The following is a 25,989-nucleotide window of genomic DNA, read 5'->3' on the forward strand; positions in this document are numbered from 1 at the left end:
AATCCTAACTGATCTCATCTTGGCCTTAGCTCCACTTTCCTGACTGTTGCTTAAAACCTTTTAACCTGGTAATTAAAAGTCTATGTACCTCCTTCATAAATTTAATCTGTGTCCTGGGGTCCTCTGTGGTAGTGAGTTATACATATTCATGACTTTATCTTGATTTGGGAAATGTTTCCTGAGGCTTTGAGGTAAGGAGGTAGATTAGTAAAATTATTGGGAGACTCTTGAGCAGGTCAGCCATTGATGCTAGCTCATAATGCAAATTGTCTTCCAGTGGTTTTAATTAAGGGGAGAAAAGATAATTTGAGATTACATGGAGATTACAAACCAGACTGATTGTACACAATTGGATTAAAGGTTGATTTGGTAAACAGAGAAATGATGGTTGGAGTGAAACAAAATCCTATGGAACGAATTGACTATTTTTCAATATGATGTAGTACATTCAACGGTACTGGCTTCAGCAAGGGTGATGGAAAACCAATGAAGGTGAAAGAAACTGAGATGCTCCATAAGGAGTGTTTTCTGAGTGTTTTTGTGACTAAATCCCAGTCCAGTAAAATCAGCCAGGAAGAAAAGGAATCTATGAAACAGGTGGCTGATTTTGGAGTACAGTTACTGGATATAATGTTTAAACATTTAATAAAAAGAATGAAAGCATAAAAAATGAGACTGAGTTGTTTAGCCCACCTTCATTAGTAGAAATACAACAAACAAATTTGGAATTGAAAGAGTTATGTGAAACTGTCTACTCAGAAACAGAATCAAAATGAATACCTGAGCAACATTGTTTGAAAAACAAAATATTAATGAGGATATAGAGACTATAACTACCAGCAATGGTAAAATCAAACTAAAACAAAATATGAGCAATCAAATCAAATTTTAGTTTGGGATCCAATAATATCATCAGCTGGGATGATAATAATGAAGAAGGTTGCAAAACATTTTCCCATAAATTTATTGAATAATCCATTGTCCAGGTCTGATTTTAAATCCATAATCTCTGAAAGAGTGCATCAATTTATCCAATGTCCATCATTGGACTTACACCTTCAGAATTTGTAGTGCTTCTCAAAGCTGTTATTATGTGCCTGGGCATAAATATATCATTTATTTCAAGAAGACTTACCTTTCAAATTAATATGGTTCTAGATTTATATTTTTCATCCAGCTTTAACCAGTTGCTGCTCAACTAGTTAATGAAATTATTAGGAATACGGAACATAGGAGCAGGATTACGTAGTTGGCTGTTCAAATCTGCTCCTGCAGCAAAGGATAATGTATCTGAAGGAGTTAATGTTGGAGACCATGTTAGGCTCTATCGGTTCTGATGGCATCATATGTTCTTGGATGGACAAGAGAGTGCAGCTTTTGGAGCTATTGTTATTATGCAATAATCTACATCTCATTGTTCAGACAAAGTAACTCTTTTTGAGCCTGATGACAGTCATGCTGTCCACTTAGCCAAACAGTCCCTCAGATACATACAAAATGGAGGATTGGAGGCAGCATTTTACCTTCATCACAAGCTGTTAGTCATTGGTTTTGTAGATATATGACAACTCCACCATTCTATTTGTCCCTCAATAACCTTTGACTCCTTTGTCTATCAAAACATCTATCTAATTCTACCTGAAATATATTCAGTGACATAAACTCTATTATTCCCTGGGGAAGAGAATTCCTCACAAACTAGTGACTTTGTGAGTGAAAACAAGTTTTCTCCTAATCTCCATTTTAAAAGAGCAAACTATTTTTATTAAACTGTGTCCCCTGGTTCTAGTCTCCCGCACAAGAGGGAAAATCCTTCCAGTATACCCCAGCTTTCCCCAATGCTGTGTGTTCTATAAAGGAGAAAGAGGAGTAGGAAAATAACAAGCAACCCATGTTAAATTCCTCACAAAATATGGTTGTCAGCTTTAAAATGTCCAATTAATTTCAGCTCAAATTTCAGAACTGCATTACTTTTTTTTTGCAAGGACGTTATCATCAATAAGGTTAAAACTATTAGCAGAGATTGAACAATTTGAATTTTTTTCTCTGGACCAAATAAGGCTGAGGTGTGACCTGATTGAGATTTTTACAATTCTTCAGCTAATTAGTAGGATGGACATTGAAAAACAACATTTCTCTTTGTAGAGCAGTCATAAAGTAGGGAACATAAATATGATAGGCACTAAGAAATGCAACAATATACTTTGGAGAAATCTCAATGCCCAGAGTGATAAGAACGTGGTGCTTGTTATCATCTAGAGTAGTTGTGACGAAAAACATGGATATATTTAAGTCAAGCTAGATACATATATGAGAAGGAGAGAACTAGAATGAATACCTGATAGGGTGAAATGTATTAGATGGTACGAAGTTCATAACAAACATAAACATCATAGAAACCAGTTGAACCAACCAGTCTCTTTCTGTTCTATATATTCTAAGTAATTTATTTTCGACAACGGAACCAGAATGGCTCCATTCTTCATTGTGTCTGCTTTGTTCACTCTTAATTTACCTGTGGCACAATTGACAAACTGGTGAGCTTTTTTATTGTGAATATTCCCTGGTATGTTAAAATGAATGACATTTTGCTTTGTGCATGCATCGTTTTCACAGCTGCTTCTATTCATTAATGGCACATGGTACAATAAAAGATGCCGAGGACTGTTTTTCTCATCACCTCAACTTTACATCCGGTGCAGTACCAAGATTAGAGAGATATAAAGGAGCACTTCTGTTTGGTGACTGCACCTCCCCACATCAATAACAGTGAGTGTTGCTGAGAGCGATGAGAGTTAGGAAAGGATCCTTCCTGCTTTTAATTGCTGCTAATGTACATGCGCTTTGAAACAGATGACTCACATTAATGTACTTCTACACAGGGATTAACAGGACAATGGAAACAATTTAATTCTGTTTGCAACTGAAGCTGGTGGAGAGAGTTCAAATAATATTACTCATCTTGTGTCTAATATGCATGCTTTAGACTTTTACTGGTTTCAGTGGATAAACAAGGTACATTATGCTAGAGATTACAAATCTTTATCTTTTAAATCCCAGTTAATTGCTCTTCTGTTTGTTATGACAACTGTACTTTACCATTCACAGTTGTGTCCATCCCTGCTAAAAGTCATCTACTAAAGGCTTTTTGCTTTCGACCTTTTCCTATTTTAGCCAATGCTTGCCAGTAAAAGCCCCCTCCCACCTATAATAGATTTCGTTGTTAGCCCTACTAAGATATGTGGGGTGCCTTGTTAAGTGAATAATTTCTGTTATCATTTTTCAATCGCCCATTGTTTTCTAAAAGTAGTGGCTGGCCAATTTAATTCAAGTGTACACTTTCTTATATTTACCAATCATTTTCCACGGTGATTTTAATTATAGTGAAGTCTTTTCACGTTGCCAGGTTTAGCACGACTGACTTTCGGTATTGTAACATGTTTCAACAATCGTGCCGTTAATAAATCTAGACTGGAGCCAGGCTATTATATTTACTGTACATTTTCCATGTCGTTTCAGCACGTCGTGACTGAATTCACTAAGCTGTAGTGTTGTGTGGGTGTACAATGAGGAGGAAATAAATGGAAAATTGGCATTTGTTCTAGTGAATGTGTTGGCGGATGGCAGACTGCAAGGGTGATGCTAAAGCAGGATAAATAACATAAAAGGAATCTCTTACTTATCTTCCTGGACATGTTAAAGATGGAATTGCAAAATCTGTAGCTGGCATACATAAGCAGGGAAATCTCATGCTCTCCTTACACAAATATCACCAATCTTGTGATAATTGTGTTAATTTTTCATTGACGTAGAATAACATTTTTAAAAAGTAATCCAATTTTAAAGATAAAAGCATACTCAAAGTCTGTAGTAATTAACATGTATACCATTTTCAATAGGTCCTTGGATACACCATCAATTTGTGACACTGAAAAACTAGATGGTTTCTCTTCTTCTGTAAGTAAAGATATCCTTTTGTATCCATCAGTATAGTCTGTCACAAGCTTTTAGAGACAGGCAGCCTAATATCTTGCTGCTCTTAATTACATAGATACAAATTATTCACGTATTCTGCAGTGCTAATAGCAAAGCATGATTTACAAGTGGAAAAATACAGATTTATTTATTGCTGCTGAGCATGAATTAATGTGGTTAATTCTGGTATGACCTAAAAATGCTTTAAAACAAATCAGTGGAATTGTGACAGTGCCAAGAGCAATGTTACATTATAGATTAAACAATGGAAAGAGTTGGATATTATATCTGCAGAAATATCTTAACAACATCGCTGATCGACGAGAGAGTGCTACATTGTTCCGTTCACATTAACCTTTTCCAGCTCCACATATTAGTACAAAATATGAAACCTGTCGGTGCCACAGTACCAGCTGTTGTGATATTTAATGCCCTGCGCTTTGGATGGCTTATTACTGGAGTTCCTTTGCCAAGGCTTGACTGAGGTCAGGCGCATCTGTGGTCTGCGAAGGCTTTCAGGGCACTTCAGGTCAGCCACAGTGGTTGGTTTGCCTGGCATTACTGACCTGGCTGCGCTAGCTGTACTGCATCTGGCTTCTCTCCAGTGTTGCCTGTTTTAGGTTTGATGACTGGTTTCCCTGCTGTTTGAACAAAGCTGGAGACTATTAATAGGAACATGCTTGTGGGCAGATTGTTCAATCACTACCGTTGTGTTTCCCTTGTTGCTGTGCCCATAGATTTTCTGATCTAATCTTTGGACAGATTTCACTTTTGATCCAGGTCTCAGGGTAAGAGGGTTTTCTTGTGTTAAATGGTCTCCTGCGTGCATTGAGTACTTTTATTCCAGAAAAGATGTAAGCAGTGTGTGATGTCCCAGATAGCTTTTGGGCAGAACTTGAATTTTATGTGATCTGGTTGACAAGGATCATATTGTAATAGTCACCTTTGAGCATGGAATCTTTTTATTTGTAGAATAAAAAGCCAAGTACTGGATTAGAAGCAGGAAATCAAATTAGCTTTGGAAAAGTAGAGCCAACCCAACACATGACTCCACATAGAGAATGTGACAAGACAGAACTTGAACTGAAATCAGAAATCTCTCCCAGGCTTAATGTGGTGCTTTGCCCTGTAGCTGTTTACCCATTTCTTTGATGTCGACATAGTGAAGGGAGCCCTCCTGAAATTTAGCATTCTAATGTTTGATGACCATTGAAGTCAGAATTGCAATTTAGAGTCAGAAAGTTGCACTCACAAAGTGAATCTTTACATTCCAGAATCCTAACTTATAGGTTTGGGCAATTATACCTGTTTTAGTAAGCTGCCAAATTCAACGACCTGCAAAGTTTCCCTATTTTTGAAGATGTCACAAAGCAAGTGCATGAACTCCAGTGTGCCTCTTCACCCATCTGCCTCTTCACCCATTTGCATCTTCACCCATCTGCCTCTCCACCCATCTGTGTCTTCACCCATCTGCATCTTCACCCATCTGCCTCTTTATCGACCTGCGTTTTCACGAATCTGCCTCTTCACCAATCTGCCTCTTCACCCATATAGGTCCGCTGTTCCAGAATCGTCTCCTTCAGCCCTTCCATATGTCTACTATTCTGTACTCCTTTAAGATCTCCATTGAAAACTAGCTCCCAAACATTGGCCACCCTTCTGAATAACTGCATCACTGGTCCAGGGACCTTTGCTTCCCCTTTTGTAAAGCACATTGAGACATGTTATTGAAGATGCAATTGCAAATTTTTCTTTAATCAATTACTTGTGGACTTGTTTCATCTGTCCATTGTTTCAGTGCTATTCATCCAATTAAAAGATGTACCGCTGGAGTTTCCTATTATAGCATGATACTGAAAGATCTGATCAACATTCTAATGCTGTGGCTCAAGTTGTTTTTCCAATCACGTTATCTGCACTATCTTTAGCGAACTGTCTGATGTGTTTTCTTTCCAGTTGGTGAACTGTTTTGATGCTGTGTATGTGCACTGCATCATTCTTTGTTCAGATATCTTGCACTGTAAGACCTGATGGCTTCTAAACAATATGCACTGGGAATTTTGGCAGACAGTCTAACAACAGCAATGGGTATGCTCTGGCAAGTGGAATCCAGTCAAAGGGAAAAGGAAGAGCAGCTCAGACATTGGCTACCATTTATTCTCATTCCAGGAGCTCAGTTTTCAATTCTAGGCATGGCTGTCTATCCCTTGACAAATTCAGCTGTCTAAGAATTGTGACATTTTCTCAAGTGAAGACATAAGTAATAGCCCCGCCTGTGGTATGGTTAACTTCGGAGTCATCACTGATATTTGTCACATTATAAGACATAAGGATTAGGAGCAGGAGCAGGCCTTCTGGTCCGTCGAGCCTGCTCCACCATTAAATAAGATCATGGCTGATCTTTTTATGGACTCAGCTCCACTTACCCGTCCAGTCACCGTAACCCTTAATTCTTTCACTGTTTAATATCTATCTATTGTTGGTCGTCAGTTTTGTGAAAACACTCTCACTGTTTTCTTCATAGAGGTGAGGTGATAGGTGCACCACATTCTCATCCTACACCAGGAAGCCAACTTTCTAAAGATACAGCATCACATTGATGACACAATCCCAGGATATTTTTGAATGGGAAAGGGTTTCACTCCCTAACAATAACTCTGAACCCACTTACAGAGCGCTTCTGCAGTTCAATGCTACAGCTTGGGTTGAACTAGCAACTATCACTGTAACACTGCAGCAAAGACACTTTGCCCTCAATAGGGTCCACCTATTGTATTCTTGGCTACCTTCTCCCCAGCCCCACCCCTCTTTCCCATTTATCTCTCCACCCTGGCCCGAAACATTGATTCTCCTGCACCTTGGATACTATCTGACCTGCTGTGCTTTTCCAGCAACACACTCTCAATTTTTTTCCCTCTTAGCCAATGATACCAAGCAGATAGTGTGGCTGTATTGCTATGCTATTTGGCACAAATACGAAGCCAGGGAGCATGTTACAGTTATTAGCATCCTCAGACAAATCAAGGGAGATCACCTTCACCTTCAATATTATTCCAGGGGCTTGGAAATGGTCAGTCAGCTGCTCAGGAGCCAGGATCTTCTCCACATAATAGTTGAGGAGCCAATTATTGGACAATTCACCATCCATCTGGACTCACCCTGCCCGGTCCTGGGATGTTTACCTCCTGAGATAATTCTGAGGCAGGTATTATGGGAGATGAAAGTGGGTGGCACAGCTGTTGCCGTTGGCGCAAGTGGGGATGGGTCCCAACTGAGTGATTTGGCAGCAGAGATGGCATGTAAGGTTAGTAGTATCATGGGTTCAGGGTCAGCGAGAATGAGTGAGGGATGTGTCTCCACACAATACTGAGGGAGTTGTAGGGCATGAGCCTTGGTGGGACGTTGGCACAGTAGCAGACAAACAGTGAGCGTGGTATTGGTAAGAAAAGTGTGGCACTTACCCTGGCAAAGTGAAGAAGAACATTGACCTTTTCCTCCATTGTTGTGCATTTCCCCAGACAGCATTGACCTGGATAGCAACCTTGGTCCAGGCTGGCACGGCATGGCCTGGTGTCATGGTTATGGGGCATGATTTGATAAGTCACCTTTGCACCAGTACGTCTGCCACGTCTGGAGCAGATGTCAGGGACAATGCATGGCAGCTCCAGACTGACAGTAAAAGCAAAACACTGCGACAGCTGGAAATTTGAACTGAAAATAGTAAATATGGGAGAAATTCAAATTCAAATTTTATTTCTGTTTTCAATGATGTTGATGAGTTTCTCCAGCACTTGCTGTTTTTGTTTCAGACTGACAGTGCTTGGCTGAGTGAGCATAGACTTTTAATGGCTAGGCTGCCAGTCAATATGGGAATATCTACTGTATTGTGAATCGTTCCTGGAATGGTGCAGAGTAAGATGGGGCGAGAGTTGGATGAGAATTAGATCCATTGGGATGAGGTAGGTAGTTCATGAGGCACATTTAATAAAATGCTGTGAAAAATCTTGCTAAGCTTTGCAGTGAAAAACCTTCCAAAAACTCAATGCAACAGCCAAATAATGTAATTTTCAGCCCCCTCATTTCTGTTTCTAATTAACTGTGAAATTCCTATGGTCATCCTGATACCTTTGACCTTGAAATGCTTGATGCTGTGCGGTGCCATTTTTGATGGTCAATATCTAGGAGAATGGAACAGAAAGGGGATTCACATTATGCTATTGTTATACAAAGCCTTGGTTCATGACATTTACACCTTCTGCTTAGGGAGAATACATTAGATTTTGAGGGCAGTTTTGAGGGAATGCATCGTTGATTTATCAGAATGATAATGGGGATGCTTAGGTTAAAACTCAAGGAGTGAGTACATAAATCCAATTGTACTCTGTGAAGTTTGGTCAAAGTTTTCAACATAGTAAAGGATTTGGTGGAACTATACTTGCTCTTTGAAGCACAAGGACTAAAGAACACAAATAATTAAAAAAACATATTTTTTCAGGAGTGAACTCTTCACCAGTGACACAGCAAAAGTGATAGAAGTTTGAAAGTCTGGTCCGCAAATTGATACCAGCTCAATTGCTAATATTATAACTGAAATTGATAGAGTTTGGTTAACCGAAAATACAAGGGATATGGGGCAAAGAGCCCTGTTAGGTATCACACAACACCAGATTATTGTCCAACAGATTTATTTGGAAGCACTAAGTTTTGGAGCACTGCTCCGTCACAACCGCCTAATGAAGGAGGAGTGCTCCAAAAGCTAGTGCTTCCAAATAAACCTAGTTACAAATCACACCACACCAGGTTATAGTCCAACAGGTTTAATTGGAAGCACTAGCTTTCGGAGTGTCGCTTCTTCATCAGGTGGTTGTGGAATGCACCATTGTAAGACACAGAATTTATAGCAAAATTCTATAAATTCTGTGTCTTACAATGGTGCATTCCACAACCACCTGATGAAGAAGCGACACTCCGAAAGCTAGTGCTTCCAATTAAACCTGTTGGACTATAACCTGGTGTGGTGTGATTTGTAACTTTGTACACCCCAGTCCAACACTGGCATCTCCAAATCATGCCAAATAAACCTGTTGGACTATACCTGATGTTGTGTGATTTTTACCCCAGTCCAATTCCACCACATCAGGTTAGGTATGTTAGGTTGCAGATCAACTGAATTCTGTATCAGATTTGGGGGGTTGAATAACCCACTCTTGTTCTGATTTATCTGTGTTCCATTAGCTTTTAAGGTCTTTGGTGTCAAATTGAATGAGAATGGCCAAACTCAGTATGTTTTGATCTGAAACTGGAAAAACAGGTACGACTTGCTGACTAGTTATTAGAGACAGCCAGCAAGGACACAATGAACTGAAAGCCTTTCCTTCTGTAATTCTATGTGCTGACTCCATGGCTTTCACTAAAGAAAATTTATGAATCCTTTTAATGGCATTTAGATGGTGGGCAGTCAAACAAATGGAAATAAATATTTAATGCAATGGGTTCAAGAATTTTACTGCATCACTATGAATTTGGTTTGATGACAGCTGAATAGTCTGTATTTTCAGCTGAATGAAAAAGATAAACTGGTTATGAAGTTGTGTAATAGTTTGACTAAAGACAACAGTGTGTAAATACATTTAAGGTGAAGTGTTCAGGATATTGTTATGCTTGACCTCAGGATAACTGTTTCCTCATTGTGCCAGTTGGCTGATTTTTATTTGTTCAGTAAGCACTGTACCACCCATTTACAACAGAAAAGAAATTTGCCCAAAGATTTTTAGGCAAGAAAGATAAGGATTGTTTGCAGTTTGTTTAACTATCCTTAACTATAAGGCATATGACATGCATTTATTTCGATCAATTTTTCACTTTGTCATGCAAGATATTAATTATAATTTTGCACCAATTTTTCCCTGAGTACTCATTGTATACTCAACCCCTATGAGGGATGTTGCTTAACTGTCCAAAGGGGTAGGACGGGGAAAAGAAAACACTAATACACATAAGACTTACAATTTAAGCATCATAATTATTAATTTTGGTACATGTAATAAAAATTCATACCTTATTTGCTTTCATGGCCCTTAGGGAATTATATTGATTGGATTTCAATGGATTAAATAATAAATATTGAAGCAAGCTCTGTCAATTTCTTTTTATAATTGTGTGTATTAACAAATGAGTGGAATTTATCATTGCTAATTTGAAGTCAAAATGCACGACATCTGTTAATTCTGCACAACACTCTGCATATGGAAAGAATGATGTGAATAAAAGCATAGTGTTACTTTTCATATTAGTGTTGATAACACCCAATCCTATCTTAGCACCACCTCTCTCACAACTGTTACCATATCATCAATCTGTTTATCCAATATCCTGTACGAGGTGAGCAGAAATATCCTCCAATTAAATATTGGGAAAACTAAAGCTATTATTTTAAGGTCCCTTTTCTAAATTCTGTTTCTTAGCTTCTCACGCTATTCCTGGCTCTGTTCATAATCTTGGCATCACAATTGATTCCAAGGTGAACTTGCAACCTCAGAGTTGTAAAAACACCTCTGTGACATTGCCCAACTTCACCCCTGTCTGCGTTCATCTCTCTCATTCAGGCCTGTAGTTACCACTAGACTCGACTGTGCTAACATATTCCTGGCTGTTCTCCCACATCCTTCACTCTATAAACTTGAGGTGTTCCAAAACTTTGCTGGCAGTGTCTTAACCCACAGTAAATCATGTTCCCATATTACTCTTGCACTCATTTAGGTTATAGGTCAAGCAATGCCTATATTTTAAAATTCTCATCCTTCTTTTCAAATCACTCCAAAGCCTTGCCCTTCCTTATAACTGTAACTTCCTTCAGCTTTGTGACTCTCTGAAATATTATTGCTCATCTAACTATAGCATCTTAAGAATCCCTAGTATTTATTCTTCCACCATTAATGGCAGTGCCTTTAATTGCCTTGGCTCAACACTCCAGAGTACCCTGCATGCACCTCCCTGCCTTGCTTTCATGAAAACGGTGACATGAGTACGCAATTTGGCCTCTTGCCCCTGCCCCAGTATGATCATGATCGATCTTGTCTTTGCCTCAACTCCATATTGCTGCATGCTTTCCATTACCCTTCAACCCATTGTTAATTAAAACCCTGTCTGTCTGTTTCCACCAAACTCTGGGTAGTGAATTCCTCAGATTCATGACCTTTTGAGAAAAGTAATTTCTCCTAATCTCTGTTTTAAATCTGTTACTGCTTAGCCTAAAACTATGATCTCTTATTCTAGATTGCTCCACAAGTCGAACATCCTCTCTAAATCTATTTTGTTAATCCTCTTTAACATCTTGCATGTCTTAATTAAGTTTCTTCTCATTCTTCTAAACTGTAGAGAGCATGCGCCGAAACTGCTCAATCGCTTTTCATAAGACAAACTTCTGATCTCTGGAATCAACCTAATGAACCTCCTCTGAACTGCCTCCAAAACAACTACATCCCTTCTCAAGTAAGGAGATCAAAACTGCATGTAATACTTTAGGTGTTGTCTCACTAATGCATTGTATAGTTGCAGAAACAGGTCCCTAATTTTATACTCTTTTCCTTTAGCAATAAGTGCCAAAACTCCATTTACCCTCCTTATTACCTGCTGTATCTGCATACTAATTTTGTGTAATCCATGCATGAGGACACCCAGATCTCTCTGCACTGAAGCATTCCAAAGCTTCTCTTCATCAACATAATATGTTGCCTTTCTATTCGTCTGATCAAAACAGATAACCTAACACCTCGCCACATTAAATTTCATCTGCCAAAATTTGACCATTCACCTAATCTATCCATATCCATTTGTTTTTATTTCATTATTGCAACTTACTTTCCCAGCTATTTTAGTGTTATCTGCAAATTTGTCCATAGTACATTGTATCCCCACACCCAAGTCATGAACGAGATTGTAAATAGTTGGGTCCTGAGGAACGAACCATATGTCATCTATTAGTTACATCATGCCAATCCAGAAAAAGACCAATTTATCCCAAATCTCTATTTTCTGTTGGTTAGCCAATCCTTCGTCTAAGTTAGTAAATTACTCCTAATTCTATATGATCTTACCTTGTGCATTAACCTTTTGTGTAGCACTGTGTCAAATACCTCCTGGAAGTCCAGATATACTACATTTATATGATAAAGTGAGGACTGCAGATGCTGGGGATCAGAGCTTAAAAATGTGTTGCTGGAAAAGCGCAGCAGGTCAGGCAGCATCAAAGGAGTAGGAGAATCGACGTTTCGGGCATAAGCCCTTCTTCAGGAATGAGGAGGGTGTGCCAAGCAGGCTAAGATAAAAGGTAGAGAGGAGGGACTTGGGGGAGGGGCGTTGGGAATACGATAGGTGGAAGGAGGTAAGGAGATGCTGAAGAGGAGAAAGTGAGGACTGCAGATGCTGGAGATCTCAACACATTTTTAAGCTCTGATCTCTAGCATCTGCAGTCCTCACTTTGTCCTACCGCAATTTCCCCTCAGACGTGGTTGACGATGCTCTCCAACGTGGTAAAAACAATGACTGCAGATGCTGGAAACCAGATTCTGGATCAGTGGTGCTGGAAGAGCACAGCAATTCAGGCAGCATCCGATGAGCAGCAACCACTGATCCAGATGCTCTCCACCGAACCTCCTCCACTTCCCGCTCCTCCACCCTTGAACCCCGCCCCTCTAATCGCCACCAGGACAGAACCACACTGGTCCTCACCTACCACCCCACCAACCTCCAGATACATCATTTCATCCTTCGTCATTTCCGCCTCCTCCAAACAGACCCCACCACCAAGGATATATTTCCCTCCCCACCCCTATCAGCTTTCCGGAAAGACCACTCCCTCCACAACTCCCTTGTCAGATCCACACCCCCTGCCAACCCAACCTCCACTCCTGGCACCTTCCCCTGCATCCGCAAGAAATGCAAAACTTTCGCCCACACCTCCCCCCTCACTTCCCTCCAAGGCCCCAAGGGATCCTTCCATATCCGTCAGAAATTCATCTGCATTTCCACACACATCATTTACTACATCCGCTGCACTCAATGTGGCCTCCTATACATTGGGGAGACAGGCCGCCTACTTGCGGAACATTTTAGAGAACACCTCTGGGACACCCGCACCAACCAAACCAACCGCCCCGTGGCTGAACACTTTAACTCCCCTCCCACTCCACCAAGGACATGCAGGTCCTTGGCCTCCTCCATTGCCAGACCATGGCAACATGACGCCTGGAGGAAGAGTGCCTCATCTTCCTCCTAGGAACCCTCCAACCACAAGGGATGAATGCAGATTTCTCCAGCTTCCTCATTTCCCCTCCCCCCATCTTTTCTCAGTCCCAACCCTCAGACTCAGCACCGCTTTCTTGACATGCAATCTTCTTCCCGACTTCTCCGCCCCACCTCCTCTCTGGCCTATCACCCTCACCTTAACCTCCTTTCACCTATTGTATTCCCAATGCCCCTCCCCCAAATCCCTCCTCCCTACATTTTATCTTATCCTGCTTGGCACACCCTCCTCATTCCTGAAGAAGGGCTAATGCCCGAAACGTCAATTCTCCTACTCCTTTGATGCCGCCTGACCTGCTGCGCTTTTCCAGCAACACATTTTTAAGCTACATTTATATGATCCCAATTATTCACTTGTTCCATCTTCAAAGAGTTCTAACAAATTAGTCAAACATGATTTACCCTTCATAAAACTATGCTGATTCTGATGGTTGTGTTCTGACTTTCCAAATGTCCTGTTATTACTTTCTTAATAGTAGGTTCTAACAATATCTCAATGACAGATGTTAAACTAAATGGTCTATAGTTTCCTACCTTCTGTCTCCCTCCTTGTTTGAATAAGTGCATTACATTAGCATTTTTCCAATTCACTGGAACCCTTCCTACTTGAGGAAATTTTGGAATATTGTAACCAATAAATCTAGTATCTGCTGTCACTTCCTTTAAGATCCAAGGATGCTCCTTTGAGGCACTTTACAGAACCTGTCTCTTAGATCAAGATTTTGATCATATGACATAATCTCTCCTCTTGTGGCTAGGTTAGTTATTTGTTTTAAATACTTTGTTTTAAAAGACTCTTCTGAGGTACCTTGGGATGTTTCATTTTGTTAGCAGCATGACACAAATATAAGTTATTATTGTCTTCAAACCTGGACATAGAGTCAGGGCCTATGCTTTTAAAATAAAATGACTTGTAGCATGTTTATTAAGATGCTAGCTTTACACAGACCTATTTGAAGGTAACCATTCTATATGTCATGTTTTAACATTGAACCTGGCATGGTTTCACTTTGCCATAGCTAGAGGTTCACGAATGAGGGACCTCTTGCTTCAGGGAAAAAAAACTCACTCGTCTGTCAAAATTAATAGCTAAAGCATTTCCTTTTTCTGGTGATTCACTTGCATCTCCTCAAGTCAGAGTCAAATGTGAACCATTAAACTTGCTGTTCCCAACAGCAAAGTGAAAACTTGGCTCAGCTCCAAGCTTGATTTAACCATTCATTATTTTCACCATTTTATTCCATGACATCTGTGGAATGTAACTGCATTTATTAATGTTAACGTTGATATCTTGGAGGTGTTTTACTTTGTTGGCGTGGATCACTAAGAACTTCAGCTATCTATATTTGGATTTGATATCTATAGCTAATGATCTTTACTGTGAGATGGACAAATTTGGAAATATCCATTCCCATATCAGTTGTATTTATCTGAGCAGGAATACAGGAATGTAAAGGCCATTGTGCTTCTTCTCGACAATTCAAAATTTCAAAACATATTGCAGCACACACTGAGTATGGGATTGGACATGAGCTGGAATGCAACTGGTAACATATCAACTGCCTGTCCATGACTCTGCCTGACATTTGGTTATTTAGACTTCAATCACACTCAATATTGGGGATGTCGCAAAATTGTCAGCCAATGCAGCTTTGTCTGTTTTATAAATGCAGCCATATCCAATTTCAGCTTCACTGTCTCATACTGCTCTAACTCCTTGCAATGAAAGGCAATTCTGCTTTAAAATTTTCACCAATTAACTCTTTAATTTATCAAGATTCAGACTTTGGTGTTCTCCTCGATTGTTTCACACACCCTTCATCCACTTCAGGCAAAGCTTTCATGATAAAACCTTAGCCTCTTCTTTCTAATGATCTCAATCAGTTAGTTTTCAATCTTGTCCTCAGCAAGTGACTTTAACTTGAGTCAGTCAAGATGACAAATGTTAGATAAACTTTAGATGACAGGTCTTTCGGATTTATTTTTATTGCATAGACACATATGGTTAATTCAAATTGGCTGTAAGGACCTTTTTGCATTCATAAATTATTATTTATCCACATTGACTGCCACCAACTCTGGGGTTAACAAGCAGTTTCAATTAATTTTACTATGTTTGGCTTCAGGTTTGAACTTCATAGGTTCAGGTGACATTATTTATGTAGGGAAACTTGACACTTGCATTGAGGCAAAACTCTTCACGCTCCCTCACTCTCATCTGTAGGATTAAGATGCTCTCAAAAATTGGTTTATAATTGAAAAGAAAATTTGTTGTTCTGTTGATTGCTTCTGTAGGAGTTAGTTGAGTTTTACTTACCAGTAGCTCTTTATGTACTGTTCAATAAATTACACTTTTTTGAAACGGACTGTCTTGTTTTTGATAATTTTTTCATTTAATCTCTTGAAGAGTAATGCTCATATCTATTTATTTGATGCAAAGCTCAACTAATTAAAAATAACAGGTATCTATCAAAAACATTAATGAAACTGATCTAGTAAGATGCAATTTACCAACTTACAATGTTTCAATAAATTCTATTTATAATATCCAAAAATGGTTTTCCAACATATGTTCATTATGAGTTAAATGAGGGACAATTCACCAGTGACAGCAAGTTACAGATGTTCCATGCACGAATGTGCACACCAATTATTTGGCAATCCTTCACAAAATCTGGAGTAAATTTAGAGCTCACCACCATTGGTGACATATTCCATTTGCTCTGCAGGTGTGCAGCTCTGACAGAACCTTAATAATGTATTTAATAAGGAAATGAATACAGTGAATTGTTACAGTTCAGAATATTTCTTAGCCTCTCTGTCATTCCTTATTACTGTGATTCAAAAATCTAGGCTCATTATAACACTTGTCATCATGATTCTCTGCCCCGATCACATTAAAGTTGAGAATAGTTGACTTGGATAGAATCCTTCAATCATTATGTCATGGAGTACTGTGTCATAGAGTCATAGAGATGTACAGCACAGAGACAGACCCTTCAGTCAAACTTGTCCATGCTGATCAGATATCCTAAATTAATCTAGTCCCATTTGCCAGCACTTGGCCCATGTCCTTCGACACCCTTCCTAATCATGTACCCATCCAGATGCCTTTTAAATGTTAAAATTATACCAGCCTCCACCACTTCCTTTGGCAGATCATTCCATACATGCACCACCCTCTGCATGAAAATGTTGTCCCTTTAGGTCCCTTTCCCCTCGCAACTTAAACATATAGCCTCTAGTTTTGGACTCCCCTACTCTGGGGAAAAGATCTTGTCTATTTACCCTATCCGTGCCCCTCATGATTTTATAAAACTCTATAAGGTCACCCCTCAGCCTCCAATGCTCCAGGGAAAATAGCCCCAGCCTATTAAGCCTCTCCCTACAGCTCAAACCCTCCAAACCTGGCAACATCCTTGTAAGTCTTTTCTGAACCCTTTCAGGTTTCACAACATCTTTCCTATAGGAGGGAGACCAGAACTACCCACAGTATTCCAAAAGTGGCCTAACCAATATCCTGTACAGCTACAACATGACTTCCCAACTCCTATACTCAATGACTGACCAATAAAGGAAAGCATACCAAACACCTTCTTCACTATCCTATCAACCTTCGACTCCACTTTAAAGGAGCTATGAGCCTGCACTCTAAGGTCTCTTTGTTCAGCAACACCCCAGGACCTTACCATTAAGTGTATTTAAAAATGCAGCACCTTATGTTTAACTAAATTAAACCCTTTCTGACACTCAAAGCCCATTGGCCCATCTGATCAAGATCCCATTGAACTCTGAGGTAACCTTCTTCGCTGTCCACTACACCTCCAAGTTTGGTGCCATCTGCAAGCTTACTAACCATACCTCCTACGTTCACATCCAAATCATTTATATAAATGACGAAAAGTATTGGGCCCCAGCACCATCCTGTCACCACTGGTCACAGGCCTCCAATTTAAAAAAGCAGCCCTCTGCCACCACCACCCTCTGTCTTCTACCTTCAAGCCAGTTCTACATCCAAATGGCTAGTGCTCCCTGTATTCCATGTGATCTAACCATGCTAATCAGTCTCCCATGGAGAACCTTGTTGAACACCTTACTGAAGTCCATATAGATCATGTCCACCTCTCTGCCTTCTTCAATCCTCTTCATTACTTCTTCAGAAAACTCAATCAATTCAGTGAGACACGATTTCCCGTGTTGACTATCCCAAATCAGTCCTTGCCTTTCCAAATAAAATTCTGCCCCTCAGGATTCCCTCCACCAACTTACTCAGTGTTGATGTCAGGCTCACCAGTCCATTGTTTCCTGGTTTCTTAAAAAGTGGCACCACATTAGCCAACATCCAATCTTCCAACACCTCACCTATCTGGCTATCGATGATACAACTATCTCAGCAAGGGACTCAGCAATCATGTCCCTAGCTTTCGACAGAGTTCTGGGGTACATCTGATTAGGCCCTGGGACTTATCCATCTTTATATGTTTTAAGACATCCAGCACCTTCTCTGTAATGTGGACATTTTTTGAAATGTAGTTATTTATTTCCCCATGTTCTATATCTTCCATATCCTTCCTCACAAAAAACACTGATGCAAATTACTTGTTTGGTATATCCCCATCATTTCCTCACAGGCAGCCTTGCTGATCTTTAAGGGGTCCTATTCTCTCCCTAGTTACCCTTTTGTCCTTAATGTATTTATAAAATTCCCTTTCGAGAAGTTGCAAACAAAATGATTGCTTTTGGTTATCTTCCAAGCAGCAATTGTGATGTGTAATAAAATCCTCTGGTAAATTTAAGATTGTTTTTTTTAAAATGTTTATTGGGGTTTTGCAATGCATAAAACTTACAAAGCATGAAGGGAGGAAATTGCAATAGAATACAAATGAAGTAATAAATACTAGTCATAAAGTTAGCCATCTTCCCACTCTGCTAACAGTTGTGTTAAAAACAGTCCAAAAGAAAATAAAAATAAAATGCTGGACCTGCAATTATTAGGACATTCTTTCTCACTTTAGGCAGCTGTCGTGAGGGATTAGATGTTCCTCAGGAAGTCTATTGCGGATATAACTAATTCCATACCAGTCTGACATGTGCTTCCATTGCATTTGAAATGTTATGAAGATCTCCTTTCCATAAGTACTTGCAGGCAAATTCCACAATAACATGATCCCTTAAAATAAATTCTAAGTGGTAAATGAAGGTCAGCCTATCCATGTGCAGCACAATATTACTGTGGCTAAAAGCATACAATAATGTGCTTAATTTACACTTGAGATAAGGAAACCAATGAGCACATATACCTCTTCTTCAGCTGATTTATTCCCTGCTCACCAAGCCTAATCCCTCCCTAGTTGTCTCAATCACAGAGTCATAGTCATACAGCACGGTAACAGACTCGTTGGTCTAACTCTTTTCACTGACCAGACCTCCCAAACTGACCTTGTTCCATTTGTCAGCATATGACCCTTTCTATTCATATACCTCTCCATATATCTTTTAAACGGTGTAATTGTACTCACCTCCACCACTTCCTCTGGCAGCTCATTCCATACATGCCTTTGTGTTAAAACGTTACCCCTCAGGTCCTTTTAAAATTTTCCACTTTCTCCTTAAACCTTTGCCCACTGTTTTTGGAATTCCCCCATCGTAGGAAAGGGCCTTGGTTATTCACTCTATCCATACCCCCCATGATTTTATAAACCTCCATAAAGTCACCCCTCAGCCTCTGATGCTCCAGGGAAAACTGCCCCAGTCTATTCAGGCTCTCCCAAAACTCAAACCCTTCAGTCCCGGCAACATCCTTGTAACTATTTTATGTACCCTCTCAAATTTAATAACATCCTTCCTGTAGCAGGGAGATCAGAATGGTATGCCGTATTCTAAAAGTGGCCTCACCAATGTCCTGGTAAGCCTCAACATGACATCCCAACTCCTATACTCAAAATTCTAACCAATGAAGGCAAGCATGTCAAATATCTTCTTCACCCCTTTAGGTATGTTGAGATCTATAGGTTTCCATGAACACATTGGGAAAAAAAATGTCTTTGCTCCCTCTTGGGTTGTCAGCAAGCCTGGGGAAATCCCTTGCTTGTTGTCTATGAATGATTTACTCTAACCTTCCATATGATGTTAGTGTTTGCTTTTTCTAGAACTCCACCTAACACCTTCCTCCCAGTCCTGAAAAAAAAATGGTTCTTATTACACCTTGTTCCAAAGGTCTATCCCCAAGGGTGGCACGGTGGCTCAGTGGTTAGCACTGCTGCCTCACAGCACCAGGGTCCCAGGTTTGATTCCAGCCTCGGGCAGACTGTCTGTGTGGAGTTTGCACATTCTCCCTGTGTCTGCGTGGGTGTGCTCCGGTTTCCTCCCACAGTCCAAAGATGTGCAGGTCAGGTGAATTGGCCATGCTAAATTGCCTGTAGTGTTAGGTGCATTCGTCAGAGAGAAATGGGTCTGGGTGGGTTACTCTTCAGAGGGTCGGTGTGGACTTGTTGGGCCTGGAGGGAATCTAATCAAGTAAAGGACAACTTCTGGATGTCAAGTATCAGTTGTTACCGTGCAATGCCTATTATCAAACCATGTCCCTGAACAAAGCCTATACCTTTAAAAATAATTATCTGGATCATATTTCTTAGAAACCCCTGACTATCCATGGAAAAAAAAATACTGAACCTCAAATTGATCTCTGTATTACTAGAAATGATTGTGATCCCTTTTCCCAAACCTTTTCCAAAGTCACAATGCTATTGTTGTGATGGTGAAGGCAGTGGAGACAGTATAGGGAATAAAATTAGACTAGAGCCTTATTTGATTCTATTATTGTTGTCTTCTCATTTTTAATGAATAATCTGGTTAACAGAGAATGATCACTTCAAGAGCTTTCCTACTCTGACAGTTAGCATTACACAACTCCAACAGATACAATGTCCTTATTCTTAGCACCTACATGCATAACTGTGCACTTTCCTAATTGAAAACATCTCTCAGCAAATCAATCACAGATTATTTTTTCACAGCACAGAGGAGGCCATTCAGACTGTTATCTCTGTACCAGTTCTCTGAATAATCAATTCATTTAGTGCCATTAGTATCATTCATCCAACATCTTCTGTAGCCATGAACAGTGTTCTCACAGATAATTATCTGGACTCTGTGAAGAGAGGACCTCTCTTCTCCTGTCCATTTCCAGAACCTCTGTAGCTGAATCAAAAAAACTTGGAAACCTGCTCTCTGCCTCATTGCATCACCTCTATCCTTCTATAGGTCAGACACTCTTCGACAACGTTTTTCAGTGTCTATTCCAGTCAGAGTGCACCTTCCCTTTAAGAGCTGCAGGCTGACATTAGGTAATGCACGCTGTCTTAAAGTGGAGCTAGCTACATCTTTCAAATTAATGGGCAGCACAAAGTGGGCATGCTGCCTGCATTACTTTGAACAAACACACATTAATTGCACGTCACAACCTCTGTGTCCTTTTTTGGTTGTATTTGAAGCTTTTGCCAGACTTGATACATTTTCATGACTGTAACAATGTAATCAAGCCTTTGCTAATAGAAACAGTTTTGCTATTCATTCCTTTATGAAAACCATACTCTCTAAATAATGCAGGAAGTAATCCACTCCATTGTCTTGTGCTCTCAGTTGCTAGAATAAGCAATGATAGCTTTAACGTATATTTTAAGATGTGAAATCATGAGCTAATAAATATGCACAAAGAACACATATACTGTTTTACAATAAAAATCAAATGGTCCTCTGGATGAGTATATGAATAGGAAGAGGGACATGGCCAAGTGCTGGCAAATGGGATTAGATTAATTTAGTATGTCTGGTCAGCATGGATGAGTTGGACTGAAGGATCTGTTTCTGTGCTGTACATCTCTATGATTCTATGACATGAAAGCTTCACCAGCCCACTTCTGCAGTTATAATGGGTTTTGATAATTTTGTTATTTTTAATACTATTAAATGAATTCTGACACATGCTGTCTTCATATTGACCCTGACTATTCAAGTATTTAGTATTAATTAAAGGTCACTTGAATCAAGCAAATAGCACACCTCAAAGTAGAAGAAATATTCAGGATTGTTAAGACTGGAACTTTATAAATCTGATGAGTAGACAATCAGGAGCCAGCGATGACATGTCTAAGCCAATTCTGGATCTCTACCTAAACTCCTCGGCTCGGCACCCAAGATATTATCAGATTGGATGGCACGTATTACCACTCCAACATTAGCCCTTTTAGAGCCATCACTTTACACAACAATTATTAAGAGATTTTAGTCAACAGAAGTATAGAGAAGATCTACTGCTCAATAAAAGACATTTGTTTTTGAACCACGATTGGTATAATGTCTTTGATGCAGTAACACTTTTTAAGGTGCTATACAGGGACCATGCACAGTCAGTCAGAAATTGCCAAAATGTCATTAAACTTGACCAAGAGGCTCCAATGGCACCTGCTAAGAAAGCTTGGCTACATCGATTTACATAAGTTTATTTTGCAATATCTTTAGCTAATCTCCAGAGACATTGCACGAAGTCATGTCATTTTCATGTTTACCTGCAGTAAAAAAAACAATTTTAACAATCCAGCAACACTGTTCCCGTCATCTAAGAACAACTAGTTTCTAACTGTCCCAGGTAGGAAAGTGAAATATTCCTTTTGAGTGCAACCTGAAAGTCAGAGAGAAAAGTTTGGCCATTCTCACACCCATTTTGCTTATATCAAACCATGATCAAATTTCTTGCAACTATTAAGATCATAAACTGTAAGAAAATAAGAGCATGACTAGACCAGGCAAAGCTTGCTCTCCTGTTCAATAAGATCATGGCTGATCTGGTTGTAGCTTAATTTCCACTTTCTCCCATAACCACTCCTTTTGTGAGGGTAACAACCTGCCAAGCTCACCCTTGGTTATATTCAATGACTTAGCCTTCACTGCATTCTATGAAAGAAAATTCCTAAAACCTAAAAAAGCTAAAAAAGAAGAAATTTCTCACCACTTTCATTTTAAACAGGAGACCCATTAAACTGTGCCACCTGGTTCTGAGTGTCATATGAAACACAATTTTATTCAATTTTCATGAGAATATGTCTGATTATAAAATTGATGTAAACAATTTGGTCTCAAGGAAAATGCTAAAAACCCAATAGATATTCCTTTATTTTATGCATGAGAAATAAAGTCTCAATTCATTTGTCTATTAGCTGTTTGGTAGTTCTGAACTTGACTGTTATTGAAAAGGACACATTTTGTGAAAGTTTTTCAGCTTGCACCTTTTACAAGAATACAAATTCAAGACATAAGAATGGATTGTCAGAGTCTTTTTCCCAGGGTAGAAATGCCAGTTACGAGGGATCGTGGGTTTAAGGTGAAAGGGGCTAAGTTTAAATGAGATGAGAGAAGCAGTTTTTTTTACACAGAGGATGGTAAGTGTCTGGAATGTGCTGCCAGAGGAGGTGGTGGAGAGGGATATAATAACATCTTTTAAGAGGGATCTTGACAGATACATGAATAGGCAGGGAATAGAGGGATATGGACTGCATAGAGGCAAAAGAGTTTTAGTTTAGAAAGTCATCATGTGTCAGCACAGTCTTGGTGGGCTGAAGGGCCTGTTCATGTGTTGTACTGTTGTTTGTTCTTTAAATTATCTCAGCACAAAATCCTGTAATATTACTAAATCCAGCCAAGTCAGGAGTAGTATATGATCTTTCATATGATCATACTGTTCTTTCTAGTTTTGTGGGTGTCATTGGATGGGTGAAGGTTTATTGCTCATTCCCAGTTGTTGTTGAGATGTTGGTGGTGAGTCAATTTCTTAGACCACTGCAGTTGATGAGATGTAGATGTTTTGACTGTTTTGCAATGGTTTGATACAATTGCATTATTAGATATTCCATTTAAGAATCAATCACATTACTGTGCTTCTGACGTCCCATGTAGGCCAAGCAAGGTCAAAGTTCCCTCCCTAAAGTGGAACCAGATGATTTATAACAATCAACAATAATTTCACAGTCACCATTACTTAGGCTAACTCTTAATGCCAGAATTTAAATTCTGGTCAGATTTAAATTTGTGTCCTCAGGGAATAAAGCACTGTCTCTGGATTGCAAGTCCCATGATATTGCTATGAAACCACTGCTTCCTTCTTGACACAACCAAATCTGCCCTCCTCGTTTGTAACTTAGATTCTGTGAAGGAGAATTAGTGTGTCTCCATGGTCTTACCAGACCATAGAGAGAGAAGTGACTGGTGGTGATTTAACCTGAAGGCCACCAGACCTCAGGCAAGGGAAGACGTTGAGAAGGAAAGTCCTTCATGGTAACCTCAAACCAGTTGATGGGAATGGAACCCATGCTGTCAGTATCACTCTGCTCTGTAAACCAACAATCCAGCCAACTGAGCGAAACTGATTCCTGATTTTTATGCATAGAGTGGTAGATTCAATAAATATTATCTCTTTTTCTTTGAAAATCTAACACTCCTTGCCCTTATACTGTGGCAAAACAAGCTGTTCTAAGCATTGTTACATGAAACTCATTACAACTATATGAAAATAGAAAATCAGATGATCCTGAAAGGAACACCCAATGGGATTAGTGCCATTTTATTTCAGAACACTATCCCTATGCTGTCACTGGGGAAAAAATAGCCTTTTAAATTATTGAACCTGATCCACACGTCTGCTCTCCAGTACTAAGCTTTAATTTTAACAAATACACCACAGTGTTGAGTTTTTTTGTGCCCTGATTCACAGATTATACTTAGCATCACTATTAGTGCTGAGACAAATTGCATGAATCAAATTTAGTCTGTAGTATGTCCATTGAGTGAAAGCTGAGCACCTTGTATGAGTTCTTATTCATCTACTATGGGCATCGATAACTCATTTCCTTGATCTTGTATTGATGTCACAGTAATCCTCTCCGCTCCTGGTATCAGACCCTCGATTACACTCTGAAAATAGCAACATCATTAAAATTCAAGAAGTCAACAAGCCATTTCCTGCCAGTGAGGCCCTGGTGCTATGTTGCAAAAAGTAATTCTCTGAGAGAAATCAGGCAGCACCATGCACTTCTAAGGGCTGTAAATACCATAATCACTCATTCTTAGTGGGTTATAAAACAATACTTTATTTAATTGTATCAGATGTTAGCTGACATAATACAATAGAGTGGCACAGTGGCTCAGTGATTAGCACTGCTGTCTGATGGCACCAGGAACCTGGGTTTGATTCCAGCTTCGAGCGACTATCAGTATGGAATATGCATATTCTCACTGCGTCTGTGCAGATTAGGTGGATTGACCAAGCTAAATTGCTCATATTGTCCAGGGATGTGCAAGCTAGGTGGATTAACCATGAGAAATGTATAGGGATAGGTCTGGGTGCGATGTTCTTTGAAGGGCTCAGTGTGGACTCAATGGACCGAATGGCCTGTGTCCACACTATAAGGATTCTATGATTTAGTGGCATCCATTAACATCGATTTCTAATCTAAGCTTTTGCACTGATTTCTTTGTGTGGATCAGACATTTGATGGCTTAATGATTAAAATAACACAGAGAGAATGGATGCAGAAATTCCCCAGATTAAAAATTGAATTGATGTTGCAGAATGTTAATTTCTTTCATGAGGTTATCTCATAGAAAAACTATTTTCTGAGTCATCCGGCAGGATTACCAATAAGTGATTATTTCTTAAGTAGTAGATGAGCTCACTTCAATCTCTAAATTAAAATGCAGTAATACTGATAATTTCAAGAAAACACCACCGTCTCTACTCAAACTTGGATTTAGCTAATGAAGTGTTTGGGCAGATCTCCTGTGGAAACTTACAATTCATTTCAATAAAGGAGATGGCTACAGGTTAAACAAATCATCTGGGACCTATGAATTAGAATTAGAATCCCTACAGTGTGGAAATAGACCCTTTGGCCCAACAAATCTACACCAACCCTCCAAAGAGTCACCCACCCAGACCCATTCCCCTACTCTATATTTACTCCTGACTAATGCACCTAGCCTACACATCCCTGAACACTATGGGCAATTTAGCATGGCCAATTCATCTGACCTGCACATCCTTGGAATGTGGGATGAAACCGGAGTACCTGGAGGAAACCCACGCAGACACAGGAAGATTGTGCAAACTCCACACAAATAGTCGCCCAAGGCTGGAATCAAACCAAAGTCTGTGGCGCTGTGAAGCAGCAGTGCTAACCACTGGGCACCAAGCTTTGTTGTCCCATGCTGAGCATATTTCCCGGTGACACTTTCTGTGATCTGAGGGAGAGAGAATTCTCATTAGATAATTTTGTTGTGAAGTTTATTGGTTTCTTGAAGTACAATGGGAAGAGCCTTGATGTTTTGCAAAATTACTTGCACAGATGTATTTGAGTAAATGTTACCACATTAAAGAGGCATCACTTTTATCAAGATGGGTTTGGCAAATCTATTTTTTTGCCAGAAATCTACAAATTGTGCCATGTGAAACCAGACTTTTAAAAAAATGCATTCATGGAATCTGGTGTCATTGGCCTGGCCACTATTTTTGTCCATCGCTGATTACCTTTGAGAATGTAATGAGTTGCTGTCTTGAATTGTTGCTATCAATGTGACGTAGGGTCATCCGTAGCACTTTTAGGGAGGGAGTTCTAGGAATTTGACTGATTGATAGTGAAGGAGCAGCAATGGTTTGCGATT

General features: G+C 39.6%; 1 long non-coding RNA gene across 4 annotated transcripts in view; it reads left to right on the plus strand.

The window, feature by feature from the left end:
- The window catches only part of LOC122558940 (uncharacterized), an 84,459-nt gene that overhangs the window by 16,740 nt on the left and 41,730 nt on the right, over positions 1-25,989 (plus strand). For all 4 annotated transcript variants that reach the window (XR_015759377.1, XR_015759379.1, XR_015759378.1 and 1 more), the window contains exon 2: positions 3,900-3,957. This is a non-coding gene — a long non-coding RNA (uncharacterized LOC122558940). The remainder of the gene's footprint in view (positions 1-3,899; positions 3,958-25,989) is intronic.

The sequence above is a fragment of the Chiloscyllium plagiosum genome, unplaced genomic scaffold (genome assembly GCF_037043375.1).
Source record: "Chiloscyllium plagiosum isolate Xiang-an unplaced genomic scaffold, Cpla_swu_hap1 HiC_scaffold_14, whole genome shotgun sequence".
Lineage (NCBI taxonomy): Eukaryota > Metazoa > Chordata > Chondrichthyes > Orectolobiformes > Hemiscylliidae > Chiloscyllium > Chiloscyllium plagiosum.